We start from the raw sequence: 20,648 nt of genomic DNA, 5'->3' as shown, positions 1-20,648 counted from the left end.
CAACCAAAGCTATAGGCTGAGCCCCCAGTCTTGGGGTCTGTTCATATGAAACTTAACTCCACAGGGGATAGGTCAAGCTTACTTAAATTTAAGCCTAAGAGTCACCCTCAAGAGAACCTCTTTTGTTACTCTCTCCAGCCAACACAGCAAGCAGACTCACCACCCTTCCCCTGTCTATGTGGGACATGACTACCAGGGGTGTGGATCTTCCTGGCAGCGTGGGACAGAAATCCAAGAATGAGCTGAGATTCATTATCAAGGGATTGAGAAAAACTCTAGAATGAGCTGAGACCCAGCATCAAGGGATTGAGAAAACCTTCTCCACCAAAAGGGGGAAGAGTGAAATGAGACAAAGTGTCAATGGCTGAGAGATTCCAAACAGAGTCAAGAGGTTATCCTGGAGGTTATTCTTATGCATTAAGTAGATATCACCTTGTTATCCAAGATGGAATGGAGAGGCTGGAGGGAACTGCCTGAAAATGTAGAGCTGTGTTCCAGTAGCCATGTTTCTTGATGATGATTGTATAATGATATAGCTTTCACAATGTGACTGTGTGATTGTGAAAACCTTGTGTCTGATGCTCCTTTTATCAACCTTGTCAACAGATGAGAGGAACATATGGAATAAAAATAAATAATAGGAGGAACAAATGTTAAAATAGATTTAGTTTGAAATGCTAATGATCAATGAAAGGGATCAGTAAGGGGTATGGCCTGTAAAATTTTTTTTCTGTTTCTTATATTTTTCTGTTGTCTTTTTATTTTTTTTCTGAATTGATGCTAATGTTCTGAGAAATGATCATGATGATGAGTATGCAACTATGGGATATTGTGAATTGCTGAGTGTATGTGTTGGGAATGCTTGTTTCTTGTAATTTTTTTTAATTAATAAAAAATTTAAAAAAAATTATTATAGGACTTCCGGAGAAGATGGCGGCTTAGTAAGATGCGCGGATCTTAGTTTCTCCTCCAGGACAGCTACTAGGGGAGTAGAAACGATACAGAATAGCTCCCAAAGCCACGACAGAGATAAAAAAGACAGCGTACCCCATCCTGGAACGGCTGGCTGGCTGAGAGAACCCACTCTGGTGAGATCGCTGAGGGGCGCAGGCTTCACCGGGCGGGGTGGCAAGTGGCCAGAGTCACTCCCTTCCCCCTCCCCGGGCCGGCTGGGAGAATTGGACAGGTGGTCCCCTCAAACCGCGGTGGCTGGCGCCCACACCACATGCGGCCCCCCGGACCAACTGAGAGAATTGGATTGGAAATCCCCAGGTCGCGGAGAACGACGACGGGGGGGGGGCCCTTCCAAACCCATGACTCCCCAGGAACGTGCACTCTCCCAGGCGGGCCGCTGCAGCTGGCGCCCTCCCGCCAAGCTTGGCGCCCCGGGCCGACTAGGAAATTCGGACAGGCACTTTCCCGGGCTGCGGCGGCCAGCGACGACCCTCCCCGCGTTCGGACCCCGGGCCGGCTGGCACTCTTCCAAGCCGCTTCGGCTAGCGAACCTCCCGGACGGCGAGAGTTTTCCAAAGTTAAAGGACCCACAGCACCTTTTACTGGTGGGACCCGCAGACAAACGTGTGCCACGAGCACCACCTACTGGGCAGGATAAGAAAAACAGAACCCAGAGATTTCACAGAAAAATCTTACAACCTTGTTGGGTCTGACACCCAGGGAAATCTGACTAAATGCTCAGATGCCAGCAGCAGAAGATAACTGTCCACGCTCAGAAGATTGAGAATATGGCCCAGTCAAAGGAACAAACCAATAGTTCAAATGAGATACAAGAGCTGAGACAACTAATGCTGAATATACGAACAGAAATGGAAAACCTCTTCAAAAACGAAATCGATAAATTGAGGGAGGACATGAAGAGGACATGGGCTGAACATAAAGAAGAAATAGAAAAACTGAAAAAACAAATCACAGAACTTATGGAAGTGAAGGATAAAGTAGAAAAGATGGAAAAAACAATGGATACCTACAATGATAGATTCAAAGAGACAGAAGATAGAATTAGTGATTTGGAGGATGGAACATCTGAATTCCAAAAGAAACAGAAACTATCGGGAAAAGAATGGAAAAATTTGAACAGGGTATCAGGGAACTCAAGGACAATATGAACCGCACAAATATACGTGTTGTGGGTGTCCCAGAAGGAGAAGAGAAGGGAAAAGGAGGAGAAAAACTAATGGAAGAAATTATCACTGAAAATTTCCCAACTCTTATGAAAGACCTAAAATTACAGATCCAAGAAGTGTAGCGCACCCCAAAGAGATTAGACCCAAATAGGCGTTCTCCGAGACACTTACTAGTTAGAATGTCAGAGGTCAAAGAGAAAGAGAGGATCTTGAAAGCAGCAAGAGAAAAACAATCTGTCACATACAAGGGAAACCCAATAAGACTATGTGTAGATTTCTCAGCAGAAACCATGGAAGCTAGAAGACAGTGGGATGATATATTTAAATTACTAAAAGAGAAAAACTGCCAACGAAGACTCCTATATCCAGCAAAATTGTCCTTCAAAAATGAGGGAGAAATTAAAACATTCTCAGACAAAAAGTCACTGAGAGAATTTGTGACCAAGAGACCAGCTCTGCAAGAAATACTAAAGGGAGCACTAGAGTCAGATACGAAAAGACAGAAGAGAGAGGTATGGAGTAAAGTGTAGAAAGAAGTAAAATCAGATATGATATATATAATACAAAAGGCAAGATGTTAGAGGAAAATATTATCCAAACAGTAATAACACTAAATGTCAATGGACTGAATTCCCCAATCAAAAGACATAGATTGGCAGAATGGGTTAAAAAACAGGATCCTTCTATATGCTGTCTACAGGAAACACATCTTAGACCCAAAGATAAACATAGGTTGAAAGTGAAAGGTTGGGAAAAGATATTTCATGCAAATAACAACCAGAAAAGAGCAGGAGTGGCTACACTAATATCCAACAAATTAGACTTCAAATGTAAAGCAGTTAAAAGAGACAAAGAAGGACACTATATACTAATAAAAGGAACAATTAAACAAGAAGACATAACAATCATAAATATTTAAGCACCGAACCAGAATGCCCCAAAATACGTGAGGAATACACTGCAAACACTGAAAAGGGAAATAGACTCATATACCATAATAGTTGGAGACTTCAATTCCCCACTCTCATCAATGGACAGAACATCTAGACAGAGGATCAATAAAGAAATAGAGAATCTGAATATTACTATAAATGAGCTAGACTTAACAGACATTTATAGGACATTAAATCCCACAACAGCAGGATACACCTTTTTTTCAAGTGCTCATGGATCATTCTCAAAGATAGACCATATGCTGGGTCACAAAGCAAGTCTTAACAAATTTAAAAAGATTGAAATCATACACAACACTTTCTCGGATCATAAAGGAATGAAGTTGGAAATCAATAATAGGCGGAATGCCAGAAAATTCACAAATACGTGGAGGCTCAACAACACACTCTTAAACAACGAGTGGGTCAAAGAAGAAATTGCAAGAGAAATTAGTAAATACCTCGAGGCAAATGAAAATGAAAACACAACATATCAAAACTTATGGGATGCAGCAAAGGCAGTGCTAAGAGGGAAATTTATTGCCCTAAATGCCTTTATCAGAAAAGAAGAAAAGGCAAAAATGCAGGAATTAACTGTCCACTTGGAAGAACTGGAGAAAGAACAGCAAACTAATCCCAAAGCAAGCAAAAGGAAAGAAATAACAAAGATCAGAGCAGAAATAAATGAAATTGAAAACATGAAAACAATAGAGAAAATCAATAAGACCAGAAGTTGGTTCTATGAGAAAATCAATAAGATTGATGGGCCCTTATCAAGATTGACAAAAAGAAGAAGAGAGAGGATGCAAATAAATAAGATCAGAAATGGAAGAGGAGACATAACTACTGACCTCACAGAAATAAAGGAGGTAATAACAGGATACTATGAACAACTTTACGCTAATAAATACAACAATTTAGAGGAAATGGACGGGTTCCTGGAAAGACATGAACAACCAACTTTGACTCAAGAAGACATAGATGACCTCAACAAATCAATCACAAGTAAAGAAATTGAATCAGTCATTCAAAAGCTTCCCAAAAAGAAAAGCCCAGGACCAGACGGCTTCACATCTGAATTCTATCAAACATTCCAGAAAGAATTAGTACCAACTCTCCTCAAACTCTTCAAAAAAATCGAAGCGGAGGGAAAACTACCTAATTCATTCTATGAAGCCAACATCACCCTCATACCAAAACCAGGCAAAGATATTACAAAAAAAGAAAACTACAGGCCAATCTCTCTAATGAATATAGATGCAAAAATCCTCAATAAAATTCTAGCAAATCGTATCCAACAACACATTAAAAGAATTATACATCATGACCAAGTAGGATTCATCCCAGGTATGCAAGGATGGTTCAACATAAGAAAATCAATTAATGTAATACACCATATCAACAAATCAAAGCAGAAAAATCACATGATTGTCTCAATTGATGCAGAAAAGGCATTTGACAAGATTCAACATCCTTTCCTGTTGAAAACACTTCAAAAGATAGGAATACAAGGGAACTTCCTTAAAATGATAGAGGGAATATATGAAAAACCCACAGCTAATGTCATCCTCAATGGGGAAAAATTGAAAACTTTCCCCCTAAGATCAGGAACAAGACAAGGATGTCCATTATCACCACTATTATTCAACATCGTGTTGGAGGTTCTAGCCAGAGCAATTAGACAAGAAAAAGAAATACAAGGCATCAAAATTGGAAAGGAAGAAGTAAAACTATCATTGTTTGCAGATGATATGATCCTATATGTCGAAAACCCGGAAAAATCCACAACAAAACTACTAGAGCTAATAAATGAGTACAGCAAAGTAGCAGGTTACAAGATCAACATTCAAAAATCTGTAGCATTTCTATACACTAGCAATGAACAAGCTGAGGGGGAAATCAAGAAACGAATCCCATTTACAATTGCAACTAAAAGAATAAAATACCTAGGAATAAATTTAACTAAAGAGACAAAAACCCTATACAAAGAAAACTACAAAAAACTGTTAAAAGAAATCACAGAAGACCTAAATAGATGGAAGGGCATACCGTGTTCATGGATTGGAAGACTAAATATAGTTAAGATGTCAATCCTACCTAAATTGATTTATAGATTCAATGCAATACCAATCAAAATCCCAACAACTTATTTTTCAGAAATAGAAAAACCAATAAGCAAATTTATCTGGAAGGGCAGGGTGCCCCGAATTGCTAAAAACATCTTGAGGAAAAAAAACGAAGCTGGAGGTCTCATGCTGCCTGACTTTAAGGCATATTATGAAGCCACAGTGGTCAAAACAGCATGGTATTGGCATAAAGATAGATATATCGACCAATGGAATCGAATAGAGTGCTCAGATATAGACCCTCTCATCTATGGACATTTGATCTTTGATAAGGCAGTCAAGCCAACTCACCTGGGACAGAACAGTCTCTTCAACAAATGGTGCCTAGAGAACTGGATATCCATATGCAAAAGAATGAAAGAAGACCCATATCTCACACCCTACACAAAAGTTAACTCAAAATGGATCAAAGATCTAAACATTAGGTCTAAGACCATAAAACAGTTAGAGGAAAATGTAGGGAGATATCTTATGAATCTTATAATTGGAGGCAGTTTTATGGACGTTAAACCTAAAGCAAGAACACTGAAGAAGGAAATAAATAAATGGGAACTCCTCAAAATTAAACACTTTTGTGCATCAAAGAACTTCATCAAGAAAGTAGAAAGACAGCCTACACAATGGGAATCAATATTTGGAAACGACATATCAGATAAAGGTCTAGTATCCAGAATTTATAATGAGATTGTTCAACTCAACAACAAAAAGACAGCCAACCCAATTACAAAATGGGAAAAAGACTTGAATAGACACCTCTCAGAGGAGGAAATACAAATGGCCAAAAGGCACATGAAGAGATGCTCAATGCCCCTGGCCATTAGAGAAATGCAAATCAAAACCACAATGAGATATCATCTCACACCCACCAGAATGGCCATTATCAACAAAACAGAAAATGACAAATGCTGGAGAGGATGCGGAGAAAGAGGCACACTTATCCATTGTTGGTGGGAATGTCAAATGGTGCAACCACTGTGGAAGGCAGTTTGGCGGTTCCTCAAAAAGCTGAATATAGAATTGCCATACAACCCAGCAATACCATTGCTGGGAATCTACTCAAAGGAATTAAGGGCAAAAACTCAAATGGACATTTGCACACCAATGTTTATAGCAGCGTTATTTACAATTGCAAAGAGATGGAAACAGCCAAAATGTCCATCAACAGACGAGTGGCTAAACAAACTGTGGTATATACATACGATGGAATATTATGCAGCTTTAAGGCAGGATAAACTTATGAAGCATGTAATAACATGGATGGACCTAGAGAACATTATGCTGAGTGAGTCTAGCCAAAAACTAAAAGACAAATACTGTATGGTCCCAATGATGTGAATTGACACTCGAGAATAAACTTGGAATATGTCATTGGTAACAGAGTTCAGCAGGAGTTTGAAACAGGGTAAGATAATGGGTAATTGGAGCTGATGGGATACAGACTGTGCAATAGGACTAGATACAAAAACTCAAAAATGGACAGCACAATAATACCTAATTGTAAAGTAATCATGTTAAAACACTGAATGAAGCTGCATCCGAGCTATAGGTTTTTGTTTTGTTTTGTTTTGTTTTGTTTTGTTCTATTATTACTTTTATTTTTTTTCTCTATATTAACATTCTATCTTTTTCGGTTATATTGCTATTTCTTCTAAACCGATGCAAATGTACTAAGAAATGATGATCATGCATCTATGTGATGATGTTAAGAATTACTGACTGTATATGTAGAATGGTATGATTTCTAAAAAAAAAAAAAAAAATGGACAGCACAATACTACCTAATTGTAATGTAATTATGTTAAAACACTGAATGAAGCTGCAGCTGAGCTATAGTTGCTTTTTTTTCTTATATATTTTTGTATTTTTTATTTTTATTTTTATTTTTTCTCTATTATTATCATTTTATTTCTTTTTCTGTTGTCTTGCTATTTTTTTTCTAAATCGATGCAAATGTACTAAGAAATGATGATCATACATCTATGTGATGATATTAAGAATTACTGATTGCATATGTAGAATGGAATGATTTCTAAATGTTGTGTTAATTTTTTTTAATTAATAAAAAAAAATAAAAAATTATTATAAAGCCACAGTGGTCAAAATAGCACGATACTGGCACAAAGATAGAAGCAATGACCAAGAGAATAGAATCTAGAGTGCAGAAACAGACCACCAAATCTATGGTCAACTAATTTTTTTGCAAGGCCCCCAAATCCTATGAACTGGGACAAAATAGTCTTTTCAATAATTGAGCATGGAAGAACTTGATATCAATAGCCAAGAGAATGAAAGAGGAACCCTATCTTACACCCAACGCAAGAATTAACTCAAAAATATAAGAACTAGCACCATGAAGCTTTTAGAAGAAAATGTAGAGAAACATCTTCAAGATCTAGTAATAGGAAGTGGCTTCCTAAACTTTACACCCAACGCACAAGCAACAAAAGAAAAAAAACAGAGAAATGGGAACTCCTCAAAATCAAATGCTTCTGCACCTCAAAAGACTTTGTCAGAAAGGTGAAGAGGCAGCCAACTCAATGGGAGAAAATATTTACAAATCACATATCAGACAAAGGTTTGATTTCCTGCATATACAAACAAATCATACAACTCAATAACAAAAGAATAAAGACCCCAATTATAAAATGGGCTTAAGATGTGAATAGGCATTTTTCTGAAGAGCAAATATTGATGACTCAAAAGCACATGAAGAGATGCTCATTTTCATTGGTTATAAGGGAAATGCACATCAAGACTACAATGAGATACCACCTCGCACCTAGAAGAATGGCTGCTATTAAATAAACAGGAAACTAAATATTGGAGAGGATGTGGAGAAACTGGGACACTTACGCATTACTGGTTGGAATGCATAATGGTGCAGCCACTATGGAAGACTGTTTGGCGGTTCCTTAGGAAACTAAATATTGAGTTGTCCTATGACCCAGGGATAGCACTGCTTGGTATATACCCAGAAGAGCTGAAAACAATGACACAAACAGACATTTTCACTCCGATATTCATAGCAGCATTATTCACAATTGCCAAAAAATGGAAACAAACCAAATGTCCATCAACAGTCGAGTTGATCAACAAAATGTGGTATATACCTATGATGGAATATTATGCAGCAGTAAGACAAAATGACGTCCTGAAGCACATGACGAAATGGATGAGCCTTGAGGACATAATGCTGAGCGAAATTAGGCAGACACAAAAGGATAGATACTGTATGATTCCACTTTTATGACCAGCATAAAGGTATAATCAGAGGCTTATAATACAAAATATAGGGGACTTAGCGTTACATAGAAGCTAGAGGTGCATGAACCATTAGCTAATGAGGTTGAACTCCAATGTGAGGGAATAGATAGGAGTGAAGGTGGTTTTCTAACGGGTGTGTAAGTAATATTACCATATTGAAGATGAACAAGTTAGAAAGGGGTTGTACAGACCTATGTGTCCCACTGAATAACACTAGAAATATGAATCAGTTCTTGCAAGAATTACTTCAAAGATAGGATTCATTTACAAAGAGTGCTTAAATCCAGGGTATGGGAGAAAACTGCTATTGCATGCTATAAGTTATGTTCAAAAGGAAACCATCAGCACTACCACAGCAACAGCAGAGGTAAATAATGGGGGGAGGGACAAGGGTTAAGAGGAGGTTTAGATTTTCTATTTGGCGAGGGTGTGTTTATTGGTTTTCTTTCTCTTGGAAACAATGAAATTATCTAAAATTGGGAATGTTAATGGACTGTGGACTTTGGGCCCTCTACATGATGCCCGATGAAGGCAGGTGGCTGAAGGATGCACTGACGGAGAAGTAGATTGGTGAATGATGGTGTATACTTATGAACGAAGGTTGTGCTGCTACAAAAAGGAACAAAGTCGTGAGAAATGCAACAATGTGAATGAACATGTGGGACATTTGGTGAAACAAAATAAGCCAGAAACAAAAGAACAAGAATGGTACAGTCACCTTTAGAAAATGCTTGTAAGAAAACAGGGGCTTAGATTATAAGTTTTAGAGCAGACACATTAAGTCCGGGTTGGTGATTATTATTTCTGGATTTTGAGAGCCTGTTTATATATATAACCTGATATTTAGAGATAAGAACAAAGCAGAACAGGTTAGGATTAAAGTAATTCAGAACATAGCGGTAAGGAAGACCGTGTCTGTATTTTAGAATCACACATACTCTTGGAGACCAATGGAAGAAAGGTTTATTTGGTCTGGAACTGAAATTCTCTGTACTGCATAATCTAATTCAACCTATCTGTATAGCTCATTTGAACAACTGAAACACAGGGAGCACAGAATAAGAAAGAGGTCCTTTAATCCTGTATAGATTATTGTAATACCTGGATATATCCTAGGGTATATTAAGCACATAATCAAAAAGCATTGGCAAAGTCCCCTGAGGGATGGGAGAAAGAATGTGGAACTATTACACCTCACCATCAGGGACTCCCCTGATACCATGTCAAACTTTAGGGACACCCAAATCAATAAGTCATGTCCTCAATCCTGAGACTTACTCTTGTGAAGCTGATATAGGCAGCAGAGACGCTTAGATGACCTATAGGTATGCCTAAGAGTTCCTTCTGGTGGGCCTCTTTTGTTGCTCACATGTGGCCTCAGTCTCTCTAAGCTCAACTCTGCAAGTGAAATCATTGTCTTCCCCCCTATATGGGACATGACGTCCAGGGGTGAATGTCTCCCTGGCGACAGGGGAGATGACTCCCAGGGATGAATCCAGGCCTGGCACCATGGGATCAACAATTCCATCCTGACCAAAAAGGGGAAAAGAAGTGTAATTAATAAAGTATCAGTGGCAGAGAGAGTTCAAATAGAGTTGAGAGGCTACTCTGGAGGTTGCTCTTATGCAACCATTCCAGCCAATCCTAAAGAACACGTAGGGCAATATATAAGATTCGACAAGGGTTCCAGGCACTAGAGTAACTTTCCAGAAACCTACAACCTCCAGATGGGTCCCTGGTCCAGATAAGTCCTGAAACCTAGCCCAGTCTCTGCAGAACATCAGATGATTCCATCTGCCTACCCCATATTACTGACAGACCCTTCCAATATGAAAAATTTAGAATTGCCATAGCCCAAACATCCCTTAAGAGAGGATGAAAAGATAAAAGGTGATGGTGGAGTTATACAGTGAAAATAGGATTTAACAAATGAAAATGAATGCTGAATCATTAAATTGATATCTCTTCTAGTCTCTGGTATTTTAGATCAGCTAGAAATGAAAACCTAAAATTGTGGAATTACAACCCATGTCAAACACTGAAATATGTTCTCCAACTAATTGTGGTACTACGCTTTGAAATTTATAGCTTTTTTGTATTTATGCTATTTTTCACAAAAAAAAAAGAAGGAAAAAAGTTGATTGTGATGATAAAAAAACATTTAAGCCCTCTAGCCTCCTAAATTCTGAAGCAGCTAGAAGGAAAATAGGAGAGGATTCTATGGTAGCCCATGACAAACTCTGGGATCTGTCCTGTAACTACTTGTTGAAACGTGCTTTGAAAACTATTGCTTTTTTATTTCTTTCCTTTTATATATGTTATACTATACAATAAAAATGGTTAAAAATCAAAATAAATTTTATATATATATAAGAAAACACCAAGGTCAGCTCATGTGTTCTCTTTCTTTCAATGATCATCCCCTTTGGGTCTCCCTGCTTTGCTTATGTTATGCTTCCAAGTCAGTATTTTTAAAAATGTTTTGTCCTACTTCACAATTGTTATCTGTGGGAGAGTTAGTCCAGTACAAATTATTTTTTTCTGGCCTTCACGATACCTTTTAGAGTTCCTATGCCTTTGCAATATCTGCTCTGTAATTTTTCTTCTTACCTGTACCTGTCTTTTACCCCTTTGCTTTCTCTTGACTGTTGTCATTCTCTGTCTTACCAGTATATGACCTTAGTTTACCTTTCTCTTTTTCTATCTCTCTTCAGATGAAAGAAAAGTGCTATAATTTAAATGCTATAATCATAATGCTATAATTTAAATAGGTAAGCAAGCATTCTATAAAATCTATCTACAGCTATATTTCACAGAGCAAATCCCTTTTATCTCTTACCTGCAAAAAGATTTCAAGTTCCTCCAGAGTTATGCTAGTGTCATGGTCAGGTTCATGTGTCAGTTTGGCCAAGTGGTGGTACCTGTTTGTCTGGTTGGGCAAGTGCTGGCCTGTCTGTTGCTATGAGAACATTTCATAGGATTAAGTCATGATCACATGGGCTGCATCCACAGCTGATTCCATTTGTAATCAGTCAAGGGGACTGTCTTCTTTAATGAGTGATGCTTAATCTAATCACTGGAAGCCTTTTAAGGATTCAGAAGAGACAGGCTCTCTTCCTGCCTCAGCTGGTGAGCCTCTCCTGTGGAGTTCATCCAGTCCCCCATCGGAGTCGTCAGCTTCACAGCCTGCCCTGCGGATTTTGGACTCTGCATTCCCACGGTTACGTGAGACACTTTTATAAATTTTATATTTACAAATATTTCCTGTTGATTCTGTTTCTCTAGAGAAACCTAGCTAATACAGCTAGCATAGTTCTTCATTACAGCTACTTTGGCCTCCAAAGTGGAATTTTTCAGCTCTTCATGAATATCTGTCTCCAAAATTTGAAATGTCTTTGCCACCATCAAGTGGTAGCCCACAAAAGCAATCATCAGTTTACACCTAGTGACTCAAGAAGTAACCGATTCTATTAGAAGACTAAAAAGTAGTGAAATGAGAGGCACAAGATATCGGATTATTTTAATATGAAATATCACCCCATCAAGAAAAATGTGTCTTATATTTAAACAAATATATAAAAGAAAAAGTTCTCAAATGTTCATGACAAAATAATACCTGAACTCCAATAGCATCTTGACATGAAACATCCTGAACAGTGAAAATGCAGGGGAAAATATCTATATCTGGAGGAATATTCGTCAGCATAAGAGTAGAGGAGGGGACTTTGTCAAACACCGCTGTTCAATCTCTCATATTTTACACTGGCCTCTTTGAGCCACATCAATCCAAACAACTTAGTCTTGGGAAAACATTTACCATAGGTTCCAAAAATGTATAGTCATTAGTTTGTTCAATCCCAGTGAATTAGGAAGGATTATCCAAAATTCTCTTTTCCTGACGATGAGTCTCTACTCTTCTCTGTGCTGCTTTGGATGAGGAAATAAAAATTACCTAGGGAGTAGAAAGATAGCTATCTTGATGAGGCCTGAGTCTAATATTGCATCAAGGTGGCCAAATAGCTGACTTGATTCTCAGACAAATTCTTTGGATCAGATGCCCTTAAATTTTATATAGCTGTCACATCAGATCAAACCCGCCTCCCTACCAATCTCTTCCATCTGGGAATTGGATCACACCATCCTCAGCAATAAGGGATAACTTTGCTACTGTGTAATTTGTAAAATGAAAAGAAAAATCATTATGCTTTGTCCATGTCATAGTCATAATATACTTTCTCAAATAAGTACATAATAAATTTAATATACTAATTGGAGTAACACTTTACCAAAATGCACCAATATATAAATAGACTAGATCGATATATTTCCATATACATTTTCTTCAAAGGACAATAAATTTAATCTAACTATACACATATAGCTCAACTATGTTAAAATAATAAAAGTGGTAACTCTTATTTTCTTTCAGATTAATGGTATCATATACTATTTGCTTATTGTGCTTAACTACTGAATAATATTAGTTTCCAAAAGGAACTTGAGTTAAGTAGGATTTATCAAAGGCTTTATAATTTATTCCACACTATGAACAAGGGGAAAAAAGTAAAACAAACCAAAAACATTAGCTCAAGACTAGGTCAGAGTTTATCCTAATAGGCCTTCACTCAAAGAGAATCTAAAACAATCCTACCTTTATGTGAAATTTTCTTATCCTCCTTCTCCATTGTGTGTGTAGGCAAGACTCCTTCAGCATCTGACTGGTAATGTAGAATCTTTCTAAGTGATTTCACCTTGACATCACAGTTCCTTCTGGAATCTTGGGGGTGGTGAATCCTATAGACAATCTTTTTTCCCCTTTGTTATGATATATTAGTTTGCCACTTCTGCTATAACAAGTTACCACAAACTTTATGGTTTTAAATAGCATGAATTTATGATCTTATAGTTCTGAAAGTCAGAAGTTCAAAACTGGGTCTTGCTGGCCTAAAATCAGGTGTCAGAAGGGCTGTAATCCTTCTAAAGGCTCTAGGGCAGAATCCTTTTTTTTTGCCTTTTATAGTTTACAGAGGCCACCTGCAGTCTTTAGCCCACGGGCTCTTCCTTCATCTTCAGAGCAGCACAGCATCTTCCAGTCTCCCTCTGATGCTGACTTTCCTGCCTCCCCTCTTCACTTAAAAGGACTTTTGTGACTACATTGGGCCCGCCTGGATTATTCAGAATAATTTCCCCAGTTCAAGGTCAGCAGGTTATCAACCTTAATTCATTTGCAATCTTAATCTCTGCCCCCCTTGCCAAGTAACATAACTCATTCAAAGTTCCCAGGGTTTAGGCGTGGACATCTTTGGAGGCTGGTATCCTGCCTATGACATACAATAACCCTCCAGTAACCAACACCCACAACATCATCCCTATGATTTAGTATTTCTGATTATGTGAACGTGTGCAAGTCACGATTTTTGCAAGCCTCACTTTTCATCTGTCATGGTAATAGTTCGAATCACACCCCTGCCCCTTTCTTGTGACATTAGGCAAGTTCTTAACTTCTGTAAGGTCTGTTTTTTTTAGCTAAAAAAAAAAAAAGAGAGAGCGAGAGATGAGGAAAAAAACAATGTTTAATACTTTCGTGTGAAGATTAAATAAAATAATACCCATGCAGGGGACCTGGCTTCAATTCATGGTCTGTGTACTTCCCCTCAAAATTCAACAAATGGTGCTGCAATAATGGAATAGTCACATGGAAAAAGAACGAAATGTGATCCTCACCATACAGCATACAAAAAAGAATACAATTAAAATCTTAACCCTAATTAAGGGCTCAATAAAATATAACTATTTTGGTATCATGTAAATTACCAACAGCAGGAATGATATGTGGTAGATGGTCACTAAATCCAACTATAACTATTAATAAAGGTAACCATCTTTAATCATAGCAATTATTATATGTGATACATATACACATATAATGCATCTTATGCATCTTAGTATTCTCACAATACTTTTACAGTGATACATAGTAGTTGATATACAATATATGTTTTCTACATGTATTAGTCAGGATTCATTTGGCTAAAAGTGATATAAACCCAACTTAAATTTTCTTAAAAAATAATAGGAAATTTATTTGCTTGATGTTCTAGTTTGCTAGTTGCCAGAATGCAATATACCAGAAATGGAATGGCTTTTAAAAAGGGGAATTTAATGAGTTGCTAATTTACAGTTCTAAGGTTGAGAAAATGTCCATAGAAGTCTATAGAAATATCCAATCAAAGGCATCCAGAGAAAGATACTTTGGTTCAAGAAGACCGATGAAGTTCAGGATTTCTCTCTCAAGTGGAAGGGCACATGGCAAACACAGTCAGAGTTTCTCTCTCATCTGGAAGGGCACATGGTGAACACGGTGGCATCTGTTAGCTTCTTCTCCTGGCTTCCTGTTTCATGAAGCTCCCCAGGAAGTATTTTCCTTCTTCATCTCCAAAGGTCGCTGGTTGGTGGACTCTGCTTCTTGTGACTACGTCATTCTGCTCTCCTCTCTCTGCATCTCTTATTCTCCAAAATGTTTCCCCTTTTAGAGGATTTCAGAAACTAATCAAGACCCACCCAAATGGGTGGAGACATGTCATCACCTAATCCAGCTTAACAACCACTTTTGATTAAATCACATCTCCAGGGAGATGATCTGATTACAGTCTCAAGCATACAGTATTGAATAGGGATTATTCTGCCTTTACAAAATGGGATTTTGACTAAAACATGGCTTTTCTAGGGGACATACATCCTTTCAAATCAGCACACTTGATATTTTTCCAAACACCTTCACTCTGCCTGTGGGCTGTTATCTGACTTTGTGAACAGACCCAGCCAGCAAGCAGTAGGAGCCAAAAATGTCACACAGTCAATGCTCCTGAAAGCAGCTACAAACCAATGACACATTGGGAGTTGGTGAATACTCCAGCTTTGTTTCCCATCAGACAGCATAACTCAGGGACACACCCTATACTGTGTCCCTGAGTTCCTCAGCAGGATTGAGCTCCAGTGTCCACAGTGGTAGCATGCCTGAGAATGTGTTCTTTTTCATTTCTTTCCCTTCTTAATCTCATTCCTCCAACCCTCCTACTAACAATTCCTGAGTTCACCTCCCAAACAAATCCCTTGCATTCAACTTCAGAGCATTATCCCAACTTTTGGACAATATCTGCTCTAAGTATTGCCTCTGGCTGGTGCCACAGGTCTTAATAAATCATCCCACCAGGTAGAAATCAGAAGCAAATAGGGATTTAGACCTGGTGAGATTTATCCTGATGTCTCTTTATCTCTTGAGGGTAGATGGATAATAAATTTAATTGTGGCATCCTTCTTGGGACTAGTATATTAAAAATCTTAGAAGAGTGAAATTAGGAATGTTGGAGAGGTGGGAGTACAAGCTGGGAGGAATGATCTTCCTAGGAGCATATGGAGTTCTGTGGCCATAACATACAGCCAGAAAGGCTGTGCATGACCCAACAACTCTAGAGCCCACCATTTACAGGGACTTGGGTATGAATGGCCTTGCCACCCCTACATCTGTTCATGAAGGTCCTATCTATAGCCATCCCTTAAATCCTGACATGAGAATTAAAGCTCAGAAAAGGTGCTCTCACCAGGAACTCTGTTAATAATAAAGGATAATTAAAACGTAGAAATTACATACTAATGGATAAAGCATTGGTTAAATGAGTTTGCCGAATCCACACAATGGGATCTTCTTCAGACTTTAAAATTTGTAACAAATCAATATATGGCTTAGAAAGAGATATGCATATGAAAAATGGAAAAAGAAAAATATAAAAAATGTGCTGATGTTAGGTTTACATTCATGTTTTTCAGGGTTGACTCAGAGTGACTGTGTCCAGCAGGACACCAGCAGGACAGAATTCTCATCACTCTATCTCCTGGTGACAATCTCCTAGGAAGAGGCCCTTAAAAACCTTTAGGAGAGGGTTTCAGTGAAGAACTGCCTGTCATCTGTCTCATTCAGGTCCAGGATCATGCTATGTATTTGCAACCAGACCTACTAGACAGTCTTAGACAGAAAGAATAAATATGGCAACTAGGATTAAATGTAAATACAAAATGTTGAGTATCTCTTACCATATGAAATAAGACATTGCCACTTCTGCCCTGTGAAGTCTGCTAGGAATTACATTGACCTTGTAACTGGAGCCCACTTTCTGAATTCTCCACTGCAGTGTACCTATCTGCCAGCCCTGGCTCCCCTTCTCAACAGTCCCTACAGCGGACAGCTCAGGGAGAGGTTTCATCTTTACATAATGGGGGCTGTACTGGTTTGAATCTGCAGTGGACCTGAAAAGCCATGTCCTTTAGTCTTCATTCAATATGGCTGGCTGGGAGCATTTTGATTGTTCTCATGAAGATGCGACTCACCCGATTGTGGGTATTAACTTTTGAACAGAGGGAGATGTGACTCCACCCATTCCAGGTGGGTCTTGATTAATTTGCTGGAATCCTTTAAAAGAGGAAATATTTTGGAGAGAGTCTCCTTTTAGAGCCATGGCAGAGGCCATGCAGCCAGAGACCTTTGAAAATGAAGAAGGAAACTGCCTCCTGGGAAGTTTTTGAAAAAAGAAGCCTGGATAGAAAGCTAGGAGACATTTCCATGTCTGCCATGTGCCTTTCCAGTTGAGAGAAAAAACCTGAACATCATCGGCCTTCTGGAATCAAGCTATCTTTCCCAGGAAGCCTTAGATTGGACATTTTGATAGTCTTGCTTTAATTTGGACATTTTCACAGTCTTAGAACTGCAAGCTAGCAACTTATTAAATTCCCCTTTTTAAAAGTTGGTAGCTAGCAAACCAGAACGCAGCCTTGACACAATGTCTCAATTTGGTTGCCTTCTCTCTATTTTTGAATTAGTGACTTCATCTCCAATCAACCTCCCCATTGCATCATGGCCAAGCTAACTCAAGCCTAGTTTGAATCACTGACTATTTTTCTACTTCCCTGTGAATGAGGAGATATAAGGTTAAAAAAACAATACCCATTTGCAGTACTTCAGCATATTCAAGAAGGCTGTGAAGGTTATGGACACTCAAAAATAAAAATTGGCATGCTAGTGAAAATTTTGGTTGTTCTTTTTAGGGGTGAACTTGAGGCTCAAGGGAGCAGTTTAATTGAAAGTTAATGGATTTCTTATTCTTGTTGGTAGGACGAAACAACAAAGCCCTTAAACAAATCTCAGCTGAGGATATGTAGGGGCTCTTATATGAATCTAAATGATGATGACAAATTTCACAGGCAAAAAAGTAAGCTAGCCTATCCTGATACCAAACAGCTGCTTTACAAGAAAACTTAGAAGAATGTCAGAAACTTGTTCAAAATATAACAGAGAAAGTTGATTTCTGAATTTCAAAATTAATGGGGAAAGTTCCATATTTTCATTGGTTTATATGTATGCTATAATTTTTAACGATTTATACTTAACATGTGTGTGTTAATGCTTGTTTGTTTTCAAAGACAAGTTCTTGAGTGTTCTAAAAAAACCTCTAAACTTAGAACTCTAAATTTGTATATTTAATGTAAACCATTTGGGTTTTAAGTAGTGTTTGAAGGTTTCCATGCTTCAAAAAATGTTTCTGTTTGGAAGAGATACTTTCCAAGCAACCAATTAAAATACTTGCAAATATAAAGCTTCCATTTATAAAAGGAATTGGGAAAAAAAACATTTTTCTTAAACTTCTTTTTGAAAGAACATATATAAATGTTTTGCATGGAAAAACTAAAATGGAAACTATTTCTCAGCTTCAAGATAAATTCCTAAGCAGTGAATCTAAGATGCTATTATAATTTAAAATGTTATAATTAATAATTTTTCTCAATGGAAGTTTATATAAAAAATTTAATTCCTATGCATTTAATAACAATGATCATGCCAAAATATGGTAGAATATAATCTTAAATATGTAAATTGGAATATAGGTTTGTTGTATAACAGGAGCCCCAAATAGTGTCTTCAATTAAGTTCTTTAGAAGTTTACTTCTCTTTCATGCACCGGTTTGGAAGTAAATAGTGCGATCTACTATTTATATGGAGTAGGGATCTACTCTATGAAGTCAGGAACCCAGACTCCTTCTATCTTACTGTTGCACTATCTCTGGGATACTGCACTTACTCTCATGATCCATGACAGCTCAACATCTTTTCTTCAATTGAAGCAGCAAAGTAGAAATAAAAGAGAATGGGGGACACACCTCTTACTACGTTGAGAGCACAAACCTGAAGTTGTACCCAGCACTACATTTACATCCCATTGGCCAGAGCTTGGTTTCCTGGCTACATCTAGGTGCAAGGAAAGCTGGGCCCTAGCGAAAATCTAAGATCTCTCTTATTACAGAAGAAGAAGAATGGATATCATGGACAACTCGCAGTCTCTCCCACAAACTGTCTATTTATCTACCCCAAAATTCATGTTTACCCAACTTACCAAACAAATCTCCTTCCTTTTTCCCCACAGGAGATATTCCCAAAGTCCCCTTCAGTTATGTCATCATGTTTGATGTCCAATATCTCTTGGGGATAGGCAGTTCTCTCCATTGCATGGTTCGTTTTGTCTGATCCCCTAACTTCTAAGAGGTTATTTTCCCACCAACCATAACGGAGTTGGAACAGAAAAGGGAAAAGATCCCTTTTGGAAGGGAATGCTATTTAGAAACCAAGATCTCTGTGCTATGTATACTCATTAATACTGGTATCATTTTTAAGCATTTTCGGTAGACAGAGTTGGAAAAAAAGTAGCTATAGAGAGAGAGATTAAGATACAGATAGATATATTCACTTTACGTACTAAGGGAGACAAATCAAATGTACATAAAATGGTAAGTTCATCCTGGTATTTCTAATTCCAGTCCGATCCAACACCACAGGGCTCTTCTTTTCCTTCCTCCTTTCTATATTTATACCTCCATAATCCTTCAGTAAAAAGCTGGTTTCCAACAATATCATAAATATGTATTGTTTTACTTTCTAGTCTGCTCAAGCAAATGCCATGAAATGGGTCAGATTATGAGACTTTATCTGCTTGTGGTTTGAGGCTGGGAGAAAGTCCAAACCAAGGTGTCATCAAGGGGATGCTTTCTCCCCAAACACTGGTGCTCCAGGGCTGGCTGCCAGTGGTCCTTGGTCCTTGACTTGTCACATGGGAAGTCACACCCTGGCATCTCCTGGTCTCTTCATTCTCTTCCAGATACCATTGATTTCAGCTTCTGGCTGCTGCCTCTGAGGCTTTCGCTTTGTCTGTATCAATTTCACACCACTTATTAAGGACTCCAGAAACAGGATTAGAACCCATCCTGATCGAGCAGGGGCACCCCTTCATAGCAGAAGTAACTTCATCAAAAGGTCCAACTTATAGTGGGTTCACAACCACAGAAATGGATTAAATTTAAGAGCACATTTTTCTAGGATACATACCACTCAAAACCATCACATGTACTCCATCTGCTCAATTCTAAAATAAATACGAATAATTTCAGAATTACTACAACATACGATTACTAACAAAAAACCAACTAAGTAATGTTTAACATTTCTTCATAGTCCCTTTTGTCCTTGGAATATATCACACTGAGGCTGTATCTCCAAGTACTATAATCAAAAGTCACTTGTGTTAATTACTTTGTTCCATGTGGTTATATTAATATATATTAACATATATTTAGGTACTTCTGTTTCTGTTCGTATCAACCTCAGGGCTGTTCCCCCATACTTTCTGATTTATCATTTATTTTTTATTTTATTTATTTTTTTTTTTTGCATGGACAAGTGCTGGGAATCGAACCCTGGCATCTGGCATGCCGGCATAGCAGGCGAGAACTCTGCCACTGAGCCACCGTGGCCCACCCTCAATTATTTTTAATCAGCAGAGATACCAAGAAAGAAATTTCCACAGCAAAGGAGATTATAAGGAATGGGTTGCTTTCCTTACTGTTTAATTTCACTTCTACAACAAGAAAAAAAACTGTAACCGAAAAATAGGCAAAAGACAAGAGCACAAATTCACCAAAAATGTATATCTAAATAGCCAATGAATTCATAGGGCCTCCTCACTGGACTATTTTAAGAGGAAAATAAGATATTGCATGTAAAGTAATTACCCTAGTGTCTGGGGGAAAATAAGGCCGGAATAAATGCTAGTAATGATGAGTGTGATCATTATTGTCAGGAGTAA

General features: G+C 38.0%; 1 long non-coding RNA gene across 2 annotated transcripts in view; it reads right to left on the bottom strand.

Moving 5' to 3' along the window:
* Positions 1–13,705, bottom strand: part of LOC143651752 (uncharacterized) — a 68,679-nt gene extending 54,974 nt beyond the window's left edge. Inside the window, exon 1 of one of the 2 annotated variants that reach the window (XR_013160183.1) lies at positions 13,115–13,705. This is a non-coding gene — a long non-coding RNA (uncharacterized LOC143651752). The remainder of the gene's footprint in view (positions 1–13,114) is intronic. The other variant, XR_013160184.1, reaches the window with a different exon arrangement.
* Positions 13,706–20,648: the final 6,943 nt, after the last annotated feature.

Source organism: Tamandua tetradactyla, chromosome 12, assembly GCF_023851605.1.
Source record: "Tamandua tetradactyla isolate mTamTet1 chromosome 12, mTamTet1.pri, whole genome shotgun sequence".
Classification (NCBI taxonomy): domain Eukaryota; kingdom Metazoa; phylum Chordata; class Mammalia; order Pilosa; family Myrmecophagidae; genus Tamandua; species Tamandua tetradactyla.
This window is presented reverse-complemented; position numbering and strand designations above follow the sequence as displayed.